The sequence below is a fragment of the Triturus cristatus genome, chromosome 12 (assembly GCF_964204655.1).
Source record: "Triturus cristatus chromosome 12, aTriCri1.1, whole genome shotgun sequence".
Lineage (NCBI taxonomy): Eukaryota > Metazoa > Chordata > Amphibia > Caudata > Salamandridae > Triturus > Triturus cristatus.
The window spans coordinates 490115927-490128618 of record NC_140595.1 but is presented as its reverse complement, the minus strand read 5'-3'; positions in this window follow the sequence as shown (position 1 = coordinate 490128618).

Genomic DNA, 12692 nt, shown 5'->3' with positions numbered 1-12692 from the left:
ACTGGTGGTGGTAGTGGTGATGGTACTGGAGATACTGGTTGTACTGGTGGTGGTAGTGATACTGGTAGTGGTACTGGTAGTGGTGGTGGTGGTGGTATGTGTGGTGTTGGTGGTGGTGGTGGTACTGGTGGTGGTGGTAATACTGGTGGTGGTACTGGTGGTACCAGTGGTGGTGGTACTGGTAGTGGTACTGGTGGTGCTGCTGCTACTGGTGGTGGTGGTACTGGTTATACTGGTGGTGGTGGTGATGCTACTGGTTGTACTGGTGGTGGTATTTCTGGGACTGGGACTGGTGGTGGTAATGCTGGTACTGGAGGTGGTGGTGGTACTGGTGGTGGTGGTGATACTGGAGGTGGTGGTGGTACTGGTGGTGGAATTGGGGGGTGGTACTGGTCGTGGTCATGGTTGTGCTGGTGGTGGTGGTGGTACTGGTGGTGGTGGCACTGCTGGTGGTAATGGCACTGGTGGTGCTGTTGGTGGTGATACTGGTGATGGTACTGGTGATACTGGTTGTACTGGTGGTGGTAGTGGTGATAGTTGTGGTACTGGTGGTGGGACTAGTATGACATTTGGTGAAGGTACTAGTGGTGGTATTGGTGGTACGGGTAGTGGTGGTAATGGTGGTGGTACTGGGGGTGGTGGTACTGGTAGTGGTAGTACTGTTGGTAGTTGTGGTGGTACTGTGGTATTGGTGGTGATGGTACTGGTGGTGGTGATACTGGTGGGTGTACTGGTGGTGGTGGTGGTGGTGGTATGTGGTACTGTTAGTACTGGTGATGGTACTGGTGGTGGTACTGGCGATACTCGTACTGGTGGTGGTAGTGGTGATGGTGGTGGTACTGGTGATGGGACTAGTTGGACTGGTGGTGGAGCTACTGGTGGTGGTATTGGTGCGGGTGGTGGTGGTGGTACTGGTGGCAGTGGTGGTTGTACTGGTAGTGGTACTGTGGTATTGGTGGTCGTGGTACTGGTGGTGGTATGAGTGGTGGTGGTGGTGGTGGTACTGGTGGAGGTGATACTGGTGGTGGTACTGGTGGTGGTTGTGGTACTGGTTATACTGGTGGTATTGGTGATGGAGGTACTGGTAGTGGTACTGGTGGTGGTAATGGTGGTGGTAGTGGTTGTACTGCTGGTGGTGGTGGTACTGGTGGTGGTGGTTTAGGTGGTGGTACTGGTGGTATGCGTGGTGGAGGTGGTGGTTTGGGTGGTGGTAGTGGTGGTACTGGTGGTGGTGGTACTGGTACTGATGGTGGTACTGGTAGTGGTGATGGTACTGGTGGTACTGCTGGTGGTACTGGTGGTGGTGGTGGCAGCGGTACTGGTGGTGGTAATGGTGTTGGTGGTGGTGGTATTGGTGGTGATACTGGAGGTGGTGGTGGTGGGTGGTACTGGTCGTGGTCATGGTTGTACTGGTGGTGGTGGCGGCACTGCTGGAGGTAATGGTACTGGTGGTGCTGTTGGTGGTGGTACTGGTGGTAGTGGTAGTTGTGGTAGTACTGTGGTATTGGTGGTGATGGTACTGCTGGTGGTGATACTGGTGGTGGTATGTGGTACTGTTAGTACTGGTGATGGTATGGGTGGTGGTATTGGTGGTGTCACTGGTGGTGGTGGCACTGGTGGTAATAGTGTTAGTGGTAGTACTGGTGGTGGTTCTGGTAGTGGAGGTGGTACTGGTAGTGGAGGTGGTAGTGGTACTGGTGGTGGTGGTACTGGTGGTTGTACGGGTGGTATTGGTACTGGTGGTGGTGGTACTGGCAGTGGTACTGGTGGGGGTGGTGGTACTGGTGATGGTGGTAGTACTACTGGTACTGGTGGTGGTACTGGTGGTGGCAGTGGTACTGGTAGTGGTGGTGGTGGTGCTACTAGTGGTGGAACTGGCTATACTGGTGGTGGTGGTACTGGTTGTGGTATGTGTGGTGTTGGTGGTAGTACTGCTGGTACTGGTGGTACCGGTGGTGGTGGTATTGGTGGTACTGGTGGCAGTAGTGGTGGTACTGGTGGTAATGGTGGTGGTACTGGTGGCAGTAGTGGTGGTACTGGTGGTGATACTGGTGGTTTTACTGGTGGTGGTACCGGTGGGGGTGGTATGTGTGGTGGTGTTGGTGGTGGTACTGCTGGTACTACTGGTGGTGGTTCTGGTGGAGGTGATTGTGGTGGGGTACTAGTGGTGGAGGTGGTGGTACTGGTGGTACTTGTGGTGGTAATGGTACTGGTGGTGGTGGTACTGGTGGTGGTAGTGGTATTGATGGTGGGGGTGGTACTGATACTAGTGGTGGTACTGCTGGTGGTGTACAGGCAGTGGTGGCACTGGTGGTGGTGTTGGTATGTGTGGTGTTGGTGGTAGTACTGCTGGTACTAGTGGTGGTACTGGTGGTAGTACTGGTGATGGTACTGGTGTTACGACTGGTGATACTGGTGGTGGTAGTATTACTGGTGGTGGTACTGGTTGAACTGGTGGTGGTACAGGTGGTGGTACTGGTAGTGGTGGTGCTACTGGTGGTAGAACTGGCTATACCGGTGGTGGTGGTACTGGTGGTGGTATGTGTGGTGGTGGTGGTACTGGTGGTAGTACTGGTGGTGGTACTGGTGGTGGTAATGCTGGTACTGGAGGTGGTGGTGGTACTGGTGGTGGTGGTACTGGAGGTAGTGGTGGAATTGGGGGGTGGTACTGGTCGTAGTCATGGTTGTACTGGTGGTGGTGGTACTGGTGGTGCTGGCACTGCTGGTGGTAATGGTACTGGTGGTGTTCTTGGTGGTGGTACTGGTGATGGTACTAGTGGTACTGATGATACTGGTGGTGGTAGTGGTGATGGTTGTGGTACTGGTGGTGGGACTAGTGGGACTGGTGATGAAGGTACTAGTGGTGGTACGGGTAGTGGTGGTAATGGTGGTGGTACTGGTGGTAGTGGTAGTTGTGGTGGTACTGTGGTATTGGTGGTGATGGTACTGGTGGTGGTGATACTGGTGGTGGTAGTGGTGGTATGTGGTACTGTTAGTACTGGTGATGGTACTGGTGGTGGTAGTGGTGATGGTGGTGGTACTGGTGATGGGACTAGTTGGACTGGTGGTGGAGCTACTGGTGGTGGTATTGGTGGTGCGGGTAGTGGTGGTAGTGGTGGTGGTGGTACTAGTGGCAGTGGTGGTACTAGGGGTGGTTGTACTGGTGGTGGTATGGTGGTGGTGGTACTGGTACTGGTGGTAGTAGTGGTGGTACTGGTAGTGGTGTTGGTACTGTGGTATTGGTGGTCGTGGTACTGGTGGTAGTGGTACTGGTGGTGGTGGTGGTATGAGTGGTGGTGGTGGTACTGGTGGAGGTGGTGGTGGTACTGGTTATACTGGGGGTACTGGTGGTATTGGTGATGGAGGTACTGGTAGTGGTAATGGTGGTGGTGGTACTGGTGGCAGTGGTGGTTGTACTGGTGGTGGTATGGTGTTGGTACTGGTGGTGGTACTGTGGTATTGGTGATCGTGGTACTGGTGGTAGTGGTACTGGTGATGGTGGTGGTATGAGTGGTGGTGGTGGTATGAGTGGTGGTACTGGTTATACTGGTGGTATTGGTGATGGAGGTACTGGTAGTGGTACTGGTGGTGGTAATGGTGGTGGTAGTGGTGGTACTGCTAGTGGTGGTGGTACTGGTGGTGGTGGTGGTACTGGTAATGATGGTGGTACTGGTGATGGTACTGGTGGTGGTGGTACTGCTGGTGGTGGTACTGGTAGTGGTGGTACTGGTGGTCGTTCTGGTGGTGGTGGTAGTACTGGTGGTGGTGGCATTGGTGGTACTGGTGGCGGTGGTAGTACGGGTGGTGGTACTGGTGGTGGTAATGGGGGTTTTTTTTTTTTTTTTTTGAAACCTTTATTACAGAATTCAAACGATATACAAAGATGGGCCTACAACCTTCGGGACGGCCGCTAGTAAACAGTATGAACATAGAATACAGTCAGTAAACAGTCGCTGCAGCGTGAGAGAGGTCACAGGAGTTGAAAGAAGCGTTGGCGGCCACACCGTCCGGACCCCCCACATGGCGGTTCCATTTTTATATAAGAAACGACAAACAAATCCACAAGGCAGCCAAAAGTCAAAGCAACAGTATGAGCTCCCCTGGGGAGGACCCTACCGATCCACAGGAATAGCGGGGGGGATAGGAGACAAAGTGGACTCAAAGCCCAGAACCAAGGCGACAAGCAGACTAAGGAGACGGGGCCAGTGCCAGATCAGGCGTCAGCGGCGGGGTACAAATTCCGCCACGGTAGGTGTTCCAGGGGTAATGGGGGTGTTAATGGTCTTGGTGGTGGTGGTATTGGTGGTGGTACTGGTGGGGGTGGTATGTGTGGTGGTGTTGGTTCTGTTGGTGGTGGTACTGCTGGTACTACTGGTGGTGGTTCTGGTGGAGGTGATAGTGGTGGTGGTACTAGTGGTGGAGGTGGTGATGGTGCTATTGGTGGTACTGGTGGTGGTGGTACTGGTGGTGGTAGTGGTACTGATGGTGGTTGTGGTACTGATACTAGTGGTGGTACTGCTGGTGGTGTACAGGCAGTGGTGTTGGTGGTAGCACTGCTGGTACTAGTGGTGGTACTGGTGGTAGTACTGGTGTTACGACTGGTGATACTGGTTGTACTGGTGGTGGTAGTGGTACCGGTGGTGGTACTGGTGGTGGTGGTACTGGTTGTACTGGTGGTGGTACAGGTGGTGCTACTGGTAGTGATGGTGCTACTGGTGGTGGAACTGGCTATACTGGTGGTGGTGGTACTGGTGGTGGTATGTGTGGTGTTGGTGGTACTGGTGGTGGTACTGGTGGTACTTGTGGTACCAGTGGTGGTATTGGTACTGGTGGTACTGGTAGTGGCACTGGTGGTGCAGGTGGTGGCACTGGTGGTGATACTGCTACTGGTGGTGGTACTGGTTATACTGGTGGTGGTGGTGGTACTGGTGGTGGTGCTACTGGTGGTGGCATTGGTGGTGGTACTGCTGGGGGTAATGCTGGTACTGGTGGTGGTGGTACTGGAGGTGGTGGTGGTGGTACTGGGGATGGTGGTGGTGGTGGTACTGGTGGTGGTGGCACTGCTGGTGGTAGTGGTACTGGTGGTGATGGTACTGGTGGTACTGGTTCTACTGGTGGTGGTAGTGGTAATGGTACTGGTGGTGGGACTAGTGGGACTGGTGAAGGTACTAGTAGTGGTATTGGTGGTGGCACTGGTGGTATGTGTGGTGGTACTGGTGGTGGTGCTACTGGTGGTGTTGGTATGTGATACTGTTAGTACTGGTGATGGTACTGGTGGTGGTACTGGTGATACTCGTACTGGTGGTCGTGGTGAAGGTGGTGGTACTGGTGGTGGGACTAGTTGGACTGGTGGTGGAGCAACTGGTGGTGGTATTGGTGGTGCGGGTAGTGGTGGTGGTGGTGGTACTGGTGGCAGTGGTGGTACTAGGGGTGGTTGTACTGGTGGCGGTACTGGTGATGGTACTAGTGGTACTGGTGATACTGGTTGTACTGGTGGTGGTAGTGGTGATGGTATTGGAGATACTGGTTGTACTGGTGGTGGTGGTGGTGGTACTGGTGGTGGTATGTGTGGTGGTGGTGGTGGTGGTGGTGGTGGTAGTACTGGTGGTGGTACTGGTGGTACCGGTGGTGGTACTGGTAGTGGTGCTGGTGGTGGTACTGGTGGTGGTGGTGATGCTACTGGTTGTACTGGTGGTGGTATTGGTGGTGGTATTTCTGGGACTGGTGGTGGTGATGCTGGTACTGGAGGTGGTGGTGGTGGTACTGGTGGTGATACTGGAGGTGGTGGAATTGGGGGGTGGTACTGGTCGTGGTCATGGTTGTGCTGGTGGTGGTGGTACTGGTGGTGGTGGCACTGCTGGTGGTAATGGCACTGGTGGTGCTGTTGGTGGTGGTACTGGTGATGGTACTGGTGATACTGGTTGTACTGGTGGTGGTAGTGGTGATGGTACTAGTGGTACTGGTTGTACTGGTGGTGGTAGTGGTGATGGTACTGGAGATACTGGTTGTACTGGTGGTGGTAGTGGTGGTGGTGGTACTGGTGGTGGTATGTGTGGTGTTGGTGGTGGTGGTGGTGGGACTAGTGGGACTTTTGGTGAAGGTACTAGTGGTGGTATTGGTGGTACGGGTAGTGGTGGTAATGGTGGTGGTACTGGGGGTGGTGGTACTGGTAGTGGTAGTACTGTTGGTAGTTGTGGTGGTACTGTGGTATTGGTGGTGATGGTACTGGTGGTGGTGATACTGGTGGGTGTACTGGTGGTGGTACTGTTAGTACTGGTGATGGTACTGGTGGTGGTACTGGTGATACTCATACTGGTGGTGGTAGTGGTGATGGGACTAGTTGGACTGGTGGTGGAGCTACTGGTGGTGGTATTGGTGCGGGTAGTGGTGGTGGTGGTACTGGTGGCAGTGGTGGTTGTACTGGTGGTGGTATGGTGTTGGTGGTGGTACTGGTGGTAGTAGTGGTGGTAGTGGTAGTGGTGGTGGTACTGTGGTATTGGTGGTCGTGGTACTGGTGGTAGTGGTACTGGTGGTGGTGGTGGTATGAGTGGTGGTGGTGGTACTGGTGGAGGTGATACTGGTGGTGGTGGTACTGGTGGTGGTTGTGGTACTGGTTATACTGGTGGTATTGGTGATGGAGGTACTGGTAGTGGTACTGGTGGTGGTAATGGTTTTACTGCTGGTGGTGGTGGTACTGGTGGCGGTGGTTTAGGTGGTGGTACTGGTGGTATGCGTGGTGGAGGTACTGGTGGTGGTGGTACTGGTGGTGGTTTGGGTGGTGGTAGTGGTGTTGGTGGTGCTACTGGTACTGGTGGTACTGGTACTGATGGTGGTACTGCTGGTGGTACTGGTGGTGGCAGCGGTACTTGTGGTGGTAATGGTGTTGGTGGTGGTGGTATTGGTGGTGATACTGGAGGTGGTGGTGGTACTGGTAGTGGTATTGGGGGTGGTACTGGTCATGGTCATGGTTGTACTGGTGGTGGTGGCACTGCTGGAGATAATGGTACTGGTGGTGCTGTTGGTGGTGGTACTGGTAATTGTGGTGGTACTGTGGTATTGGTGGTGGTGATACTGGTGGGTGTACTGGTGGTGGTGGTGGGACTAGTGGTGGAGCTACTGGTGGTGGTATTGGTGGTGCGGATAGTGGTGGTGGTGATAGTGGTGGTGGTGGTACTGGTGGCAGTGGTGGTACTAGGTGTGGTTGTACTGGTGGTGGTAATGGTGGTGGTACTGTGGTATTGGTGGTAGTACTGGGCGTAGTGGTACTGGTGGTGGTACTGGTGGAGGTGATACTGGTGGTGGTGGTATTGGTGGTGGAGGTACTGATAGTGGTACTGGTGGTGGTAGTGGTGGTACTGCTGGTGGTGGTGGTGGTACTGGTGGTGGTAGTGGTAGTGCTACTTGTGGTGGAAATGGCTATACTGGTGGCACTGGTATGTGTGGTGTTGGTACTGGTGGTGGTTGTGGTACTGGTGTTACCGGTGGTGGTGGTATTGGTACTGGTGGTGGTGGTAGTGGTACTGGTGGTGGTGGTGGTAGTGGTAGTGGTACTGGTGGTGGTGGTGGTGGTACTGGTTATACTGTTGGTGGTGGTACTACTGGTTGTATTGGTGGTAGTACTGGTGGTGGTATTGGTGGTGGTACTGCTGGGACTGGTACTGGTGGTGGTAATGCTGGTACTGGTGGTGGTGGTACTGGAGGAGGTGGTGGTACTGGTGATGGTACTGGTGATACTGGTTGTACTGGTGATGGTTGTGGTACTGGTGGTGGGACTACTGGGACTGATGGTGAAGGTACTAGTGTTGGTCTTGGTGGTACAGGTAGTGGTGGTAATGGTGGTGGTACTGGGGTGGTGGTAGTGGTGGTACCGGTGGTGGTAGTGGTAGTTGTGGTGGTACTGGTGGTGATGGTACTGCTGGTGGTGGTGGTATGTGGTACTGTTAGTACTGGTGATGGTATGGGTAGTGGTGGTGTCACTGGTGGTGGTGGCACTGGTGATAATAGTGTTGGTGGTAGTACTGGTGGTGGTACTGGTAGTGGAGGTGGTAGTGGTGGTGGTACTGGTGGTGGTATGTGTGGTGGTGGTACTGGTGGTTGTACGGGTGGTATTGGTACTGGTGGTATGTGTTGTGGTGGTGGTACTGGTGATGGTGGTAGTACTACTGGTACTGGTGGTGGTACTGGTGGTGGCAGTGGTACTGGTAGTGGTGGTGCTACTAGTGGTGGAACTGGCTATACTGGTGGTGGTGGTACTGATTGTGGTATGTGTGGTGTTGGTGGTACTGGTGTTGGTGGTAGTACTGCTGGTACCGGTGGTGGTGGTATTGTTGGTGGTGGTACTGGTGGTGGTACTGGTGGTGGTACTGCTACTGGTGGTACTGGTTATACTGGTGGTGCTGCTACTGGTTGTACTGGTGGTAGTACTGGTGGTGGTAGTACTGCTGGGACTGGTACTGGTGGTGGTAATGTTGGTACTGGAGGTGGTGGTGGTACTGGTGGTGGTGGTACTGGTGGTGGTGGTGGTACTGGTGGTGGTATTGGGGGGTGGTACTGGTCGTGGTCATGGTTGTACTGGTGGTGGTGGCACTGCTGGTGGTAATGGTACTGGTGGTGCTGTTGGTGGTACTGGTGATACTGGTTGTACTGGTGGTGGAAGTGGTGATGGTTGTGGTACTGGTGGTGGGTCTAGTGGGACTGGTGGTGAAGGTACTAGTGGTGGTATTGGTGGTACGAGTAGTGGTGGTACTGGTGGTAGTGTGGTATTGGTGGTGATGGTACTGGTGGTGGTGATATAGGTGGTGGTATGTGGTACTGTTAGTACTGGTGATGGTATGGGTTGTGGTACTGGCGATACTCTTACTGGTGGTGATGGTGGTGGTGGTACTGGTGGAGAGACTAGTTGGACTGGTGGAGCCATTGGTGGTGGTATTGGTGGTGTGGGTAGTGGTGGTGGTGGTGGTACTGGTGGCAGTGGTGGTACTACTGGTACTGGTGGTGGAACTGGCTATACTGGTGGTGGTATGTGTGGTGTTGGTGGTACTGGTGGTGGTGGTAGTACTGCTGGTACTGGTGGTGGTACCGGTGGTGGTGGCATTGGTACTGGTGGTGGTGGTGGTACTGGTAGTGGTACTGGTGGTAGTGGTACTGGTGGTGGTGGTACTGGTGGTGATGCTACTGGTTGTACTGATGGTGGTATTGGTGGTGGTAATGCTGGTACTGGAGGTGGTGGTGGTACTGGTGGTGGTATTGGGTCGTGGTACTGGTCGTGGTCATGGTTGTACTGGTGGTGGTGCTACTGGTGGTGTTGGTATGTGATACTGTTAGTACTGGTGATGGTACTGGTGGTGGTACTGGTGATACTCGTACTGGTGGTCATGGTGAAGGTGGTGGTACTGGTGGTGGGACTAGTTGGACTGGTGGTGGAGTTACTGGTGGTGGTATTGGTGGTGCGGGTGGTGGTGGTACTGGTGGCAGTGGTGGTACTAGGGGTGGTTGTACTGGTGGTGGTAGTGGTACTGGTGGTAGTAGTGGTGGTACTGTGGTATTGGTGGTAGTGGTACTGGTGTTGGTACTGGTGGAGGTGATACTGGTGGTGGTGGTATTGGTGGTGGAGGTACTGATAGTGGTACTGGTGGTGGTAGTGGTGGTACTGCTGGTGGTGGTGGTGGTACTACTGGTACTGGTGGTGCTACTGGTGGTGGAAATGGCTATACTGGTGGCACTGGTGGTGGTGGTATGTGTGGTATTGGTACTGGTGGTGGTGGTAGTACTGCTGGTACTGGTGTTACCGGTGGTGGTGGTATTGGTACTGGTGGTGGTGCTGCTACTGGTGGTGGTGGTACTGGTTATACTGGTGGTGGTGGTACTACTGGTTGTACTGGTGGTAGTACTGGTGGTGGTGGTACTGCTGGGACTGGTACTGGTGGTGGTAATGCTGGTACTGGTGGTGGTGGTACTGGAGGAGGTGGTGGTACTGGTGATGGTACTGGTGATGGTTGTGGTACTCGTGGTGGGACTACTGGGACTGATGGTGAAGGTACTAGTGTTGGTATTGGTGGTACAGGTAGTGGTGGTAATGGTGGTGGTACTGGGGGTGGTGGTAGTGGTGGTACCGGTGGTGGTACTGGTGGTAGTACTGTGGTATTGGTGGTGATTGTACTGCTGGTGGTGGTGGTATGTGGTACTGTTAGTACTGGTGATGGTATGGGTGGTGGTATTGGTGGTGGTGTCACTGGTGGTGGTGGCACTGGTGATAATAGTGTTGGTGGTAGTACTGGTGGTGGTACTGGTAGTGGTGGTGGTACTGGTGGTGGTATGTGTGGTGGTGGTACTGGTACTGGCAGTGGTACTGGTGGGGGTGGTATGTGTTGTGGTGGTGGTGGTACTGGTGATGGTGGTAGTACTACTGGTACCGGTGGTGGTACTGGTGGTGGCAGTGGTACTGGTAGTGGTGGTGCTACTAGTGGTGGAACTGGCTATACTGGTGATGGTGGTACTGGTTATACTGGTGGTGGTGGCGGCACTGGTGGTGGTGGTGCTGCTACTGGTTGTACTGGTGGTAGTACTGCTGGGACTGGTACTGGTGGTGGTAATGTTGGTACTGGAGGTGGTGGTGGTACTGGTGGTGGTGGTGGTGATACTGGAGGTGGTGGTGGTACTGGTGGTGGTATTAGGGGGTGGTACTGGTCGTGGTCATGGTTGTACTGGTGGTGGTGGCACTGCTGGTGGTAATGGTACTGGTGGTGCTGTTGGTGGTACTGGTGATGGTACTGGTGATACTGGTTGTACTGGTGGTGGAAGTGGTGATGGTTGTGGTACTGGTGGTGGGTCTAGTGGGACTGGTGGTGAAGGTACTAGTGGAGGTATTGGTGGTACGAGTAGTGGTGGTAATGGTGATGGTACTGGTGGTGGTGATATTGGTGGTGGTATGTGGTACTGTTAGTACTGGTGATGGTATGGGTGGTGGTACTGGTGATACTCTTACTGGTGGTGATGGTGGTACTGGTGGAGGGACTAGTTGGACTGGTGGAGCTATTGGTGGTATTGGTGGTGTGGGTAGTGGTGGTAGTGGTGGTGGCAGTGGTACTGGTAGTGGTGATGCTACTGGTGGTGGAACTGGCTATACTGGTGGTACTGGTCGTGTTGGTACTGGTGGTGGTATGTGTGGTGTTGGTGGTAGTACTGCTGGTACTGATGGTACCGGTGGTGGTGGTATTGGTACTGGTAGTGGTACTGGTGGTGGTAGTACTGGTTATACTGGTGGTGGTACTGGGTGATGCTACTGGTTGTACTGGTGGTGGTATTGGTGGTGGTAATGCTGGTACTGGAGGTGGTGGTGGTACTGGTGGTGGTGGTGGTACTGGTGGTGATACTGGAGGTGGTGGTGGTACTGGTGGTGGTATTGGGGCGTGGTACTGGTCGTGGTTGTACTGGTGGTGCACTGCTGGTGGTGATGGTACTGGTGGGGCTGTTGGTGATGGTACTGGTTGTACTGGTGGTGGTAGTGGTGATGGTTGTGGTACTGGGACTAGTGGGACTGATGGTGAAGGCACTAGTGGTGATATTGGTGGTACGGGTAGTGGTGGTAAAGGTGGTGGTACTGGGGTGGTGGTATTGGTAGTGGTGGTGGTGGTATGTGGTACTGTTAGTACTGGTGAAGGTACTGGTGATACTCGTACTGGTGGTGGTAGTGGTGATGGTGGTACTGGTAATGGGACTAGTTGGACTGGTGGTGGTATTGGTGGTGCAGGTAGTGGTGGTAGTGGTACTGGTGGCAGTGGTGGTACTAGGGGTGGTTGTACTGGTGGTGGTAATGGTGTTGGTGGTGGTACTGGTGGTAGTAGTGGTGGTACTGGTACTGTGGTATTGGTGGTCGTGGTACTGGTGGTAGTGGTACTGGTGGTGGTTGTACTGGTGATGGAGGTACTGGTAGTGGTACTGCTGGTGGTACTGCTGGTGGTATGGGTGGTGGAGGTACTGGTGGTGGTGGTACTGGTGGTGGTTTTGGTAATGGTGTTGGTGGTGGTACTGATGGTGGTACTGGTAGTGGTGATGGTACTAGGGGAGGTGGTACTGCTGGTGGCGGTAATACTGGTGGCGGTAATGGTATTGGTGGTGGTCGCACTGGTGGTGGTACTGGCAGTGGTGATACTGGTAGTTGTGGGGGTACTGGCAGTGGTGATACGGGTGGTGGTACTGGTAGTCGTTCTGGTGGTGGTGGTAGTACTGGTGGTGGTGGCATTGGTGGTACTGGTGGCGGTTGTAGTACGGGTGGTGGTGGTAATGGGGGTGGTAATGGTCTTGGTGGTGGTATTGGTGGTACTGGTGGTACGGGTAGTGTTGGTATTGCTGTTGGTGGTACTGGTAGTGGTGGTACTGGTGGCAGTAGTGGTGGTACTGGTAGTGGTACTGGTGGTGCTACTGGTGGTGGAACTGGCTATACTGGTGGTGGTGGTATGTGTGGTGTTGGTGGTACTGGTGGTGGTGGTAGTACTGCTGGTACTGGTGGTACCGGTGGTGGTATTGGTACTGGTGGTGGTGGTACTGGTGGTGGTACTGCTACTGGTGGTGGTAGTACTGATTATACTGGTGGTGGTACTGGTGGTGATGCTACTGGTTGTACTGGTGGTAGTACTGGTGGTGGTATTGGTGGTGGTAATGCTGGTACTGGAAGTGGTGGTGGTACTGGTGGT